Source organism: Equus caballus, chromosome 3 (genome assembly GCF_041296265.1).
Source record: "Equus caballus isolate H_3958 breed thoroughbred chromosome 3, TB-T2T, whole genome shotgun sequence".
Taxonomy (NCBI): domain Eukaryota; kingdom Metazoa; phylum Chordata; class Mammalia; order Perissodactyla; family Equidae; genus Equus; species Equus caballus.
The window spans coordinates 7,153,846-7,166,098 of NC_091686.1; the positions used below are offsets into that span (position 1 = coordinate 7,153,846).

At 38.7% G+C, this 12,253-nt stretch overlaps 1 long non-coding RNA gene across 7 annotated transcripts in view; it reads right to left on the minus strand.

The window, feature by feature from the left end:
• Positions 1 to 1,184: 1,184 nt before the first annotated feature.
• LOC102148326 (uncharacterized) overlaps positions 1,185 to 12,253 on the minus strand; it is a 60,280-nt gene continuing 49,211 nt past the window's right edge. For all 7 annotated transcript variants that reach the window (XR_011436862.1, XR_002806769.2, XR_011436858.1 and 4 more), the window contains 2 exons: positions 11,706 to 11,966; positions 1,185 to 1,544 (listed from right to left, as the gene is read on the minus strand). This is a non-coding gene — a long non-coding RNA (uncharacterized lncRNA). The remainder of the gene's footprint in view (positions 1,545 to 11,705; positions 11,967 to 12,253) is intronic.

Consider the following 12,253-nt stretch of genomic DNA (forward strand, 5'->3'; position numbering starts at 1 on the left):
GACGGTATTATGCTCTTTTGCATAATATTTATAAGGAACAGAGACTGGAATGGCCCTCGTCAGTTTTCCCTATGAGAGATATGAAATAATCTTTTATTAATCTTATTTTAAATTTGTTACCATTGTACATGATCTCAGAAGACCAAGTGGAGAGCATATTACATAAATCAAAGGAATAAATGAATATGAACGAAAAGACAATTATATGCCCAAATAAAAATGTCCGCCCATTCTGTTACACTACAAAGCATTTTGTAAATGTAAATATTGTACATAAGTGTTAAATAAATATATTAATATAATCTTCCTCTGGGTTTTTTAAAATGAGAATCTCAGCAGGCAAAGAGTTATAATTTCATATTTAGAAGTTCTCTCAGGCCCACGTTTCCAGCCTCTCACGGTTACCACAGGGAGGCCATTATTTCGGTAGAGACAGTGCAGGCGATGGCAGAAAGCACTGCGCTGGGGGCAGACAGAACTAGGGCAGGTCTTCACTTCGCCATTTATAGCTTGTGGTCTTGGGCAAGTTGTATCGTCTGTCCAAGCTCTTGTTTCAAAACGTGAAGATTCTTTTCATTTCCCATTGTTGTTGTTGGAACGAAAGGAGATTATTCAGAGAATGCGGCACAGTGGCCGTGCCATCCTCACCTTCGTCATTGCATCATCCTCTCCTCAGAGGGAACGGGTGCGTGTGCAAGGCTCACACACTTGTAAACTTGGAAATACACAAGATGGGCTCACTCAGGACAGGCTGTGGTGTGGCTGCTCCCCTCCCACGGGAGGACTCGCTGGACAAGGAGCCCTCTGTGGCCTCATCAGTCAGTCCTCGGACAGCTAAGAATCCCGGAAGGACGAGATCAGCCTGTTGCTAACTGGTTGTGTGTTTAGCCTAGCCAGTTTGGCTCCTAATTCTTCACTGAGGAATTGGACAATAATCTTAAGAACGGTTTCTCGAGAGAATGCTTCCTGCAACAAATTGTCACCTGGAAATTCACAAAGGATACCACCAATCCATACTAATAGAAAGCCAACTATACAATAATTATTTACTTTGGAGAACTGTAAAGATTAATATTACCTGTGATGGAGAAAGATATTCCAGTTTAAGCATATTTCCTGTGTTGCTACAGAAGTATCAATATATTTTCCCCTCTTTTCCATTCAAAACAAAGACAATGAGTGCATTAATTAGAAACAGTAGGATTTATTCCTGGTAACAACCCAGAATGTAAATGAAAAGGACTCCATAATCAGGAGTCATCCATCAAGACCTCATCTGCTGGGGAGGTTACGCCTTCTAGAGTTCCCCTGCTGTCTGTCCTGAGTCATTCTGCTCTGCAGCTTTGGACCCTGCACAGAGTGACCGCTCCAAATATCCATGGCCTCGTGCTTCATCAGAACCACACGGCCACCTGTAGTCAACCAGGAGTCCTTGAAAACTCAGAGTATTTTAACGAAAGCGCGTGGATGTGTCCTTATTGACCACCGATCGTTCCTTATTGATCATTCCAGATCGGGTGTATCAGGAGGACAAACTTTGTTCCCTGTGGGACCAAAAAGAGAATAAGTTTTAAAAAAACAGTCTGCCTCTTTTAGTGGCTGCTACTGATCGCTAAATGATCTTATAAACACAAATTCTTAAAGGTCTAGCACGTTTGCAAGCACTTAACAAAATAGATGGATTCTGTAAAACAAAGTGGCTGCTTCGTCTCATGGAAAAAAAGAATCAACCCAGAGTGAGGACTTGGCTTCAAGTCCAGTCATTTACTGAGTAGCTGAGTGACCTTGGGGCTGGTCATTTCACTTCTCAGACTGTATTTACTCATCTATAAAATGGGAATGATAATATTTATTTCAGATTCCTCATAGCACAGTGGTGGAAATTAAAACAGATAGAGCATGTGGAGGTACTCTGAAAACTGTCAGAGGAACTGCCCCGTAAATAATTTCTAAGAATTACTGAACACCATCTCCTTAGACCATATCAGCAAGCGACACGTGACAAATGAGAACTCATTACTGTGTCATATCCCATTGTCTCTGGCTGTTTTCATCCTGAGCTGCTAGGGTGGGCCTATGCCGCCCTGTTGCATAAATCCTTGGTAGAGGGCATTTCTCTAAAAGTGGAAAGAACTTCCAGCTCCCATCTCCTCCCATCTCTTTCCACGTGCCCATGTTGCCATACAAATGTCACTCGAATTTCTTAAAGCTAGAAGAGAAACACAGGAAGTCTTCAGACACCTCTGCTTTAGGTTTCCCGACTCTTGTCAGGATTCTTTATAGATTCAAAAGGCCTCAGCCTCCACTCCCGAAATCTCTGCATAACAATGACTATTTATTTACCATTTGTTGAACACTTACTGAGCACAGCCTACTCTCAGGATAGGTTGTTAGGTAGCATACAGACTTCCTTCAGCATCAGAGTAAATAATGTCAAATGAGTAACTTTTTCATCCAACAAATATTTATTCAGTGCCTACTCTCTGCCAGGGACTGCACTGGCAAGGGGGTGGTCATAAGCTAAGAATGAATCCAGTCCCTTAATCCTCTGGCCCTTCCTGGCAACTTTCTCCCTAAGATATGTTGATGTGCATTGCATTACGAAAATCTCTTCAGGGGCCACCCCATGGCCGAGTGGTTAAGTTCGAGTGCTCCAGCTTCAGCGGCCCAGGGTTTCACTGGTTCGAATCCTGGGCGTGGACATGGCACTGCTCATCAGACCATGCTGAGGCAGCATCCCACATGCCACAACTAGAAGGACCCATAACAAAAAATATACAGCTATGTATTGGGGGGCTTTGGGGAAAAAAAGGAAAAATAAAAAAAAAAGAGAATCTCTTCAAATTAAAAACAAACTCATGAGGATTTTCTATATTATTTATAAAAAGGTTCACATTGGGATCCTTTCAATTTCATTCATTCAATCAGTGAAACTACAAATATTTGTAAGGTGCCTCTTAAGAGTCAGAGACTGTGCTAACAAATCTAAAGATAATATTTTATCTGTTAAAGGCTTTCTTAACTCACAGCTATTTCAGAAATACTAGGGAACACCAAACGCTAATACTTCTTAGTTCTCAGTTATCCATCTTGACGGGGAAAGAAGATAGTTGGGATAAAAGGTACATATATAGAAATAGACATATGGATATATATGTTGCTTTTGATATATACATTACAAGTTATACACACACACATACATACACGTCACTGTGACCAAGAATTTGAGACTCTTTCCACTTTAAACTTTTAAAAAGATCTTTTGAGCTTATAAACAATCCTCTTATTTAGCTCTGTGAAAGAAGTATTTACAAACAGTAGAATAGCTAAGAATTAAGGTGCAAAAAAGAGGGAAAAGGAAAAGTGAAAAGCAGTATGGGTAATGCAGGAACCAAGCAAATTCTTGAATAACCACCATCATTTTTAACGTGTTTTCCGTGGTTCCTGAGCATCCAGATCCAGTGAACACCACTCTGTATCATAAAGCTTGTTTTCAGATGTGCGGGGGCCTTCTCTCTGGAGAGATGTGGACTCCTTCAAGGAAACAGCCCTGCCATATTTCTTTATACCACTGCAGTGAACAAAAAAATTCTGGGCACGTAACAGACACTAGGTATGTACTTGCTGATTAACAGACTGAGTCCTGGAGAGGTGACACTAGTGCAGGAAGGGCTGCAGAGGCCAAGACCAAAGATTATTCCCATTTGTTGAAGGCAGTTAGAATTTAGTGGCTAAGAAGCCAAGTTCTGTCATTTTCTATTTCTGCATCTTGGGCAAATTACTTAATCTAACTGTGCCTCAGTTTACCTTCATCTGTAAAGATGAGGATAATAAGAGTGTCTATATTGTAAAGTTGCTGTGAGAACTAAGTAAGTTAACACAAGAACAGCATTTACAACACTAGCACACAATAAGCGTACAATAAATGTTAGCTGCTATTATTTGTGATTCTTTTCCCTTGTTTTTGAGAATTCAAGCATCCTTTAAAATGAGAAAATAAGATATAATAGAGTAGTTCACTTCAAAGATAGTAGAAAATTTAGTCCTTAATTTTAAGCTTAATTTAAATAATGAAACTCAAATTTGACTTCCAGGTAAAGATGGAAGATTGCACACAGGTATCTACTTTCACTTGTCCTGGCAGAAAACAATCTTTTAAAGGGATAAACCCACAAGGGTTTGGAGAAGAAGAGCAGAGACAACAACAACACAATCTCTTCGGTCCGACCCTCACATACTTGGAAACTAGGTTTATAACAGTTTTGGCACTGGTTGCAGAACGGTGGGGAAGGAGGGAGGGTGGGGCTCAAAATGCAACAGAGCATCCAGGAGATATGGGACAGCACCAGAAGATCTAACCTGTGTGTAATTGCCAAGCCAGAGAAAAAAGACAAGGATAAATAATATGTGAGAATTTTCTAAAGTGAATGACAGGTACCAAACAACTGCTCCAAGACACTCAAAGAACACCAAGCAGAAGAAAAGCTCTTCCTGCAAAAGAACCCCCACACCATAGGAAAATCCCATTCAAAGTGCTGAAAACCAGAGACAAAGAGAAAATGATGAAGGCAGCCAGTGCAGAAAGACACATCCCATGGAAAGGAACAAACAATAAAGGTAAGAGTTACAGTAGACTTCCCATCCGAAACTATGCAAGCCAGAAGGCAATGGAATGGTCTCTGCAGCTGAAAACGAAATCCATCAAGTCAGAATCCTGCACCCAGTAAAAATGTTTCTAAAAAAAGGAAGGAGAAATAAAGACTTTCCTGAACCAAAAACCAAAACCAAAAGACAAATCTGAGTGAATTCCTTGCCAGTCGAGCCACACTATAAGTGATGCCAAAGAGACTTCTTGAGGCAGAGGAATACAATAGCTGACAGCAACCTGAACCTACACAAAGAAATTAAAAGCACAGGAAATGGAATAACTAAAGCTAAACAAAGTTCAAATTCATTTTTTATTACTTTTAATTGCTCTGAAAGATAACTACCTACAGCAAAAATAGTAGTATTGCGTATTTAGCATATGAAAGAGTAAATATGTGGCAGCTAACAAACAAGAATGGGAAGGAGAAGTTGTTGTTCTTATACTAGACACAAAAGAGAATATTATTTGAAAGTAGATTTGATTTAATAAGATGTATATGGTAAACTCTAAGGCAACTACTTAATTTTTTTCAAAAGAGGTATACATGATATTACAATACTAGAAACAACATTGAATCATAAAAAGTGCTCAATTAATCAAAAAGAAGGCAAAAACAAAGAAAAAAAGAAACAAAGAACAAATGGAACAAATAGAAATAGCTGGTTAGAGGGTCCATTTTAATTCAACCATATTGATAATCACGTTAAATGTAAACCACACAAATTAAAAGAGAGATTGTTAAATTAGCTAAAGAGCAGGAACCAACTATATGCTGCCTCCAGAAATACCACTATAAATATAAGGACATGGAGATGTTAAAAGTGGAAGGATTGAAAAAAGATATGCCATGCAGACGCTATTCAAAGGAAAGCTGAAGTAGCTTTATTAACATCAAAGTGGGCTCGGGACAAGAAATACTACAGTGACAAAGAGGCTTATTACAGAATGACAAGGGAGTCATTTCTCCAAGAAGACGAAGGCACTAACAATTTTATGCCTATAAATTCAATAGCTTAGAACAAAGGGACAAATGTCTTGAAAAGTACATTTGACGAAATTAGCACAAGAAGAAATAGAACAATTCAAATAGTTTTATATCTATTTTCATAATTGAATTCATTATTAAAAACCTTTCAACAAAGAAAACCCCAGGCCCAGATGGATTTACTCACAAATTCTATCAAAGGCTTAAGGAAAAAATTAATATCAGTCTTACACAAACTCTTTGAGAAAAAAGAAGGAAATACTTTTCAAGTTGTTTTATGAGGCCAGCATAACCCTGATACCAAAATCTACCAAAGACATTACAAGAAAGGAAATTATAGACCAATGTCCTGTATGAATAAATACACAAAGTCCTCAATAAAATATTAAAAAATCAAATTCAGCATTATATGAAAAGGATAAATGTTATTAATATGCAGAGCTTGTGCCAGGATTGCAAGGTTGGTTTTACATTATGAAATCAATAGTTGTAATTCAACACATTAACAGAATCAAAGAGAAAAAAAAACATCTCAATTGATACAAAAACGTTTTTGACAAAATTTCACACTTGTTCATGAAAAAAACTCTCAAAAAACTAGGAAGAGAAAGGAATTTCATCAACCTCATAATGGACATATACAAAAAAACTCCCAACAGTTAATGTCATACTTAATGGAGAAATATTGAATGTTTCTTAGTTGGGGAACAAGATATCCACTCTCTCCACATCTATTCAACAATATACTGGAGGTCTTAGCTAGTACAACAATGTAAGAAAAAATAAAGGCATACAAATTAAAAAGAAAGGAATAAAACTGTCTTTTTTGCAGTTGACATGATTGTATGTATAAAAATCCTAGAGAATCTGCCCAAAAAAACTACTGGAACTGAAAAGTGAATTTAAGAAAGTCATAGGAATCAAGGTCAATATACAAAATTTAATTCTATTTCGATTTTTTTATCAGCAAACAATTAGAAAATGAAGTTAAAAAACAATTCATTTACAATCACAGGAAAAACATAAACTACGAAAAAATAAATTTAAGAAAAGATATGTAAGACGTGTATTCTGAAAACTACTACATATTGCATAGAAAGATACTAAATAAAAACTTCAACCATATAGGGAAAGGGAAAATTAACATTGCTAAAGTGTCATTCCTCCCCAAATTGATAAATAGATTCAGGGCAATCTCAATCAAAATTCCATGAGGCTTTTAGTAGAAATTAACAAGCTGATTGTAAATGTGTATGAAAATGCAAAAGATGAAAAATAATAAAAATAACCTTAAAAAGAAGACCAAACTTGGAAGACTTATACTACTGCTTTCCAGACTTACTGTAAGACCATAACAATGAAGACACTGTCTTATTTTCATAAGCAGACATAAACAAGTCAACAGAGCAGCACGAAGCCCTCAAATACATCCATACATGTACGGTCAACTGATTTTCAACAAAGGCACACACACCCGATGGGAAAGGGAAGTTTTTGCAACAAATGATTCTAGAACAATTGTATATCCATATTAAAAATTTTAAAAAGAAAGAAAAAAACATGACTTCTACCTCACACCATACACAAAAATTCGATTGAGATAGGAGGCCTCAATGTAAAATCTGAAACTATAGAGCTTCAGTGTTTTCCAAACGAAAACACAGGAGAATACGTGCACAATCTGCAAAGATTTCTTTGCTGAGACACAAAAAGCACTAGTTGTAAAAACAATCATAAATTGGACATAATCAAAATTTAAAAGTTCTGCTCATCAAACACCATTAAGAAAATGGAAAGATAAGACACAGACCGGGAGAAAGATTTGCAAAGCCTATTGCTGACAAAGGATTTGTGATCTAGAATATACAAGAACTTCTACAAAGCAATAATAAAAAGACAACCCAATAGCCCAAAACTGGAAAAAACGGAACGAATATCAATAAGCGAATTTACAAACAGTGGTATACTCATACATGGAACACTGTTGGGTAGCTAAAAGGAATAAATTTCTGCATGAATCTCAAAGACGTCATTCTGAGCAAAAGAAGCCAGACATAAAAGATCACCGCTGTATGATGCCATAAAGCAGTTCCAGAGCAGGTACATCTCATCTATGATGAAAGAAATAAGGAAACTGACTGCTTCCTAGAGGGGCTGACTGCAAAGGTGTATGAGGGAACTTTCTGGGGCGATGGAAATGCCCCACAGTTTGGTGAACATTTACGTGGGTGTATTCATTTGTTAAAACTACATTGAAAATCTGTGCATTTCATTGTATGTAAATTATACCTTGGTTTTAAAAAAGAGTGATTAAAAGAAAACCTACCCTGATGGTAAGTGGGTGAAGCAAGTCACAACGGTTCCATTTCTATAACATCCCAAAACTGGCAAACTGAAACAACCTTTTTCTCACTGTGAAATCAATTTCTAAAAAATTTGCCACAAGGGTTGAAAGTGGCTGCCTCTGGGGAGGGGGAACTGGGACTTCTATTTTTCTCCACAAAACTTAGAACTATTTTACACTTTAAAAATCTGTGCATATATAACTTCAGTGAAAATAAAGACCAAAAAAAATCATAGCCATTTGCAGGTTGGTGATATTGCTTCAATGGAGAGTTGCTGGCATTCATTTCAAATGGGAAATTATTTCTGATGGGTGAATCTGGCAGAAACGTCAGGCCGTTAAGTCCAGGAGACCGAGTCCATTTGCTGTTGGTTGTATAATAGGGGCCACCTTGTTACTAGTGAAGCATAAAAGATGGGGGGTGGCGGACACTCAGCACATCAAGTGTGACAATGCACTGGAAAAGTGTGCATTAAATTACAGCAAGGAGTAGAATTGTGACAGAAACCCGATCTGCACTCCCTAATTACAAAGTCTCACTTTCACCAAACTGACACAAATGTGAAGTCAAATTAAATATTGTCTAATTAGCCAGCATACACAAGACTTCAAGACCGGCGACTAGGTATTATTCCGTAGAATAAAGGAAACACAAGGACTTGCAAATCCTCAGCCAACTCAGATCTGCCATCTAGCCCAGGCCCTACACAGTTAGGCCATTTTGTTTTCACACATATGCCCTTTCAGGGCCCTGCTCGTAATATTTACAGAAAAAGGCCATGCTGGTAAACAGTTTCACACAATGAGGTGTGAGAGCTGATAGGGTCCTCTTCAAGCTCTGAACTCCCCTGACGAGCTGCCAAAAGTTGTTATGAATGGCCCCGCTGACAGCGCGATGACGGATAAAGGGAAAACAAACAGCTCGGGTAATTCGTGAAAACACACAGCACCAAGACAACTCCGAGTGGCGAGTGACAGTTAAGATAATGGAATTCTGGAAGCTTTTCTTAATGGGTCCTCTCCATACAATTATTCTGTTAATAGATTCTCTCTTAATGTAGCTGGATCTTCAACTTTTTTCCACCGGAAAATACTCACGATGATTAGAGGCAGAGGTGCTGGCCTCGTACCTTTATACAGTGGTGAGTTTTTCATACAATTTCCTCTTTCTAAAGCAGGATGAATTTTAGTTGAGGCCTGTGTCTGCCATTTAGAGAAAGAAAACATCCTATTTCCATTTCTATTACTAGAACCATTTCAAAGCTTTCTTCCCTCATTTCTTTCATTTATAAACCATTTGCCGCAAACCTTTGATTAGAAAATAAATATTGGTTTACACACTCAGCTGCTAATATTTTAAAGAGAACAATTTAAATGTGGTTGAAGTCAATTTCCAATTCACATAGCCAATTTTGGGTTCATTTCCTTAAATCAGGCGTGACCAAGCAAGAAAGTACCAATTTGTCAATGTTTTGCCTTTGTACCCAATGGTTTTGCATGAAGTACATTGTGGTTTCTGTAACAATGGCCTATTTCTCAATTAATGTTTTAGAAATATAAAGACACATATAAAGCATGTGTATGCGAGTACATAAATACCATCGGATCACGTGCCTGGAGAAAGAGAAGGAAGGAAGGAAGAAGAAAGGAAGCAGAAGACAGCAGGCGTGGGGAAAACGTCCAGGAGCTATGTGTCTGAGGGCCTGGCCACCGTGAGGTCTGGGCACAAGTAGCTTGTTGGGAATGCACACTCTCAGTCCTGCCCTAGCCCAGGACTAACTGAATCAGAATTTGCATTCAAACAAGCTCACTGGTGATTCATTGGCATATCAAGGTTTTGAGAAGCTCTGTCATTAGATGATGGAGTTTTCTTTAATAGTTTAAGTTTTATAGCTGTAGAAGCTCACAAAGTATGATGATCTATGTTTTACAAAGAGCTTAAAACTGTATCATAAATTATTTGAAAGCTACCTCAAAGTAATTTAACGTCTTCATTCCAATTTCTTATTTTCTTCTCCTGCCCCTGGAAAAGTCTTAGAGTGTCTTTGAGCCCACCAAACTTCCTAGAGAAGTCCACCCCTTCATGAATCAAGTTCCTTTTATTCATAGACTCATCCAGCACATTTCTGAGTGCCAGGCGTGGTGCTAGAGACTGGGTTTTACAAAGTCAGTCACTGTAGTGAACCATAGGACTTCTCTGACAGTAATAAAGACATTCTTGAAAATCATATCTTGATTGCAGTATCAACTGTTTAGCTGCTAGAATACCGAGGAGAGCATCTCAGAGGAGAGACGAGAGAATCACCGGAAAGACCTTGACAACAGAAGTGGCCTTCACCCACCTGCTAAAGTCACGCAAATCCACCATTGGACACGCATTCCTCCAGGTTTTGTGGTCATTCGTATTTATAGGGTCTTCTTTACCCATGAAGGGAGCTTGAGATCTAGTCTAACTCTCAATAAATTTCCTAGGTTTTGATAAAGTTAAATATGTATAAATTTAAAAACTTAAGGTAGACAAAAACACTATAAACAAAGACAAAAGACAAAAGGTAATTTGGGGGAAATATTTGCAAGATCTAAAGGCCCATTTCCCTAACTGGCAAAGGGTTTATGTAATTCAGCTGGAAAAAGACACACCCAATGGAAAAATGGACAAAGGATATGAAGAGGTAATTCACACACAGAAGTAAAAACACAAACAGTGAATAGATGTGTGGGATGGTGCTCGAGCTCATTCATAATCATAAAAATATTAGTATATTGGTATGTGATACACATTTTTTTAATGGCAATACAAGAAACACCTAATAGTGTTCAGCTATGTGGGAAGAGTGAGAGGTGGGAGAAAGCCTTTTAATTTTAATTATGTGTTTATCTTTCGAATTTTCTAGAAATGTTAGTGTGCATGTGTGCACGTGTATGCGTGCAGGCATTGTGGGTATGTGAGCAAGCAATGCCTTGGCATTGAGATTGTAAGCCATCTTGTTTAATTAAGTCCCCAATGTAAGAATATCGGGGAAAACTCTTGGGAGGGAAATTAATCTCTGTGAACTCATCTTCACCATCGAATTTCCACAGGCAAGCACATTTCTCAACCACAAATTAGCTAGACTTCCCAAAGAACTGCTGTGTCCTCTGGAGGAACGATGATAACACTTTTGGAGGTCATGGAAAACTTTGGGAATCTGGTAAGAGTATGATCAGAAAAAGTTAGCTGCACACAAAATTCTGGGTCCATGCAGGGGTTTTATAGTACTCCTGAGACCCAGCCATAGATTGTGTGGGTTCAAGGCCCTGAGGTTAAGGATTAGCTGCCCTAGAGAATCTTGAGGTCAGAATAACCCTGACTTTATGATGTCGTGCACAGCCCTTTGCCTGGGCTAGTTGGGCTTCAAGACCCTGCCCAGGGGTTGCTCCAATGGGAAGACCTTCCTGACTCTCCCACACCCAAACCAGCTGGATCAGGGGGCTGCTCTGGCGATTCAGTGGCACTCCATGGCAATCCACGCTTGTCTCTACAAAGTGTACTATCTCTCGTGCTCTGTTATTATGGTTCACTTGTCCGATTCAGTGTCAAGATGGTGAGCTACTGCTGGCCAAGGGCGCTGGTTTTATTGATCTTTCTTTTTTCAATACCCAGAAACATTAAAAATGAGCAATGAATGAACACGTGAATGAATGTCCAGTACAAATCACCAAATCTTCTTGAATAACTATGTACAAACCTGGTATAATCCATCCTGGGCAGCAGAGCCTTCTTTCTGGCCCCACCATATAACCGGCATGATACTCTTTGGAGTCGTGAAGAAGCTCTGGGGAATTACGACTTTATAAGCTCAGGTCCACATGGATCTCACATGCCATTTCTCTGATCCAGGGCTCTGACTCCTTCCCTTTACCCCACTCAGGCCTCTGGTGCATTCTCTGGTCACGAGATGGATCCAGCCCGTGAGTGTAGATGAGTGGCTCAAATCAAACCATCTAGTCTTTGGAAAAAGAAGAGTGAGTCATCTGGTCACCATCCCTCAAGAAGGGCAATTATTTTGTTTCCTAAGTTACACCTAATTTGGTAAGTTAGGCAATTGGTAAAAAAAAAAAAAAATGTGAGGGAATAAATATCATTTGGACATCCATTAATCCAGCCACCAACTTGCTTCCTCTCACCAATACTGGCAGGCTGGTGAGGAGGAAGAAGACAAAGAAAATTACAGGGACTGGGCCTGTGGCCAAGTGGTTAAGTTTGTGTGCTCTGCTTTGGCAGCTCGGGGTTCAC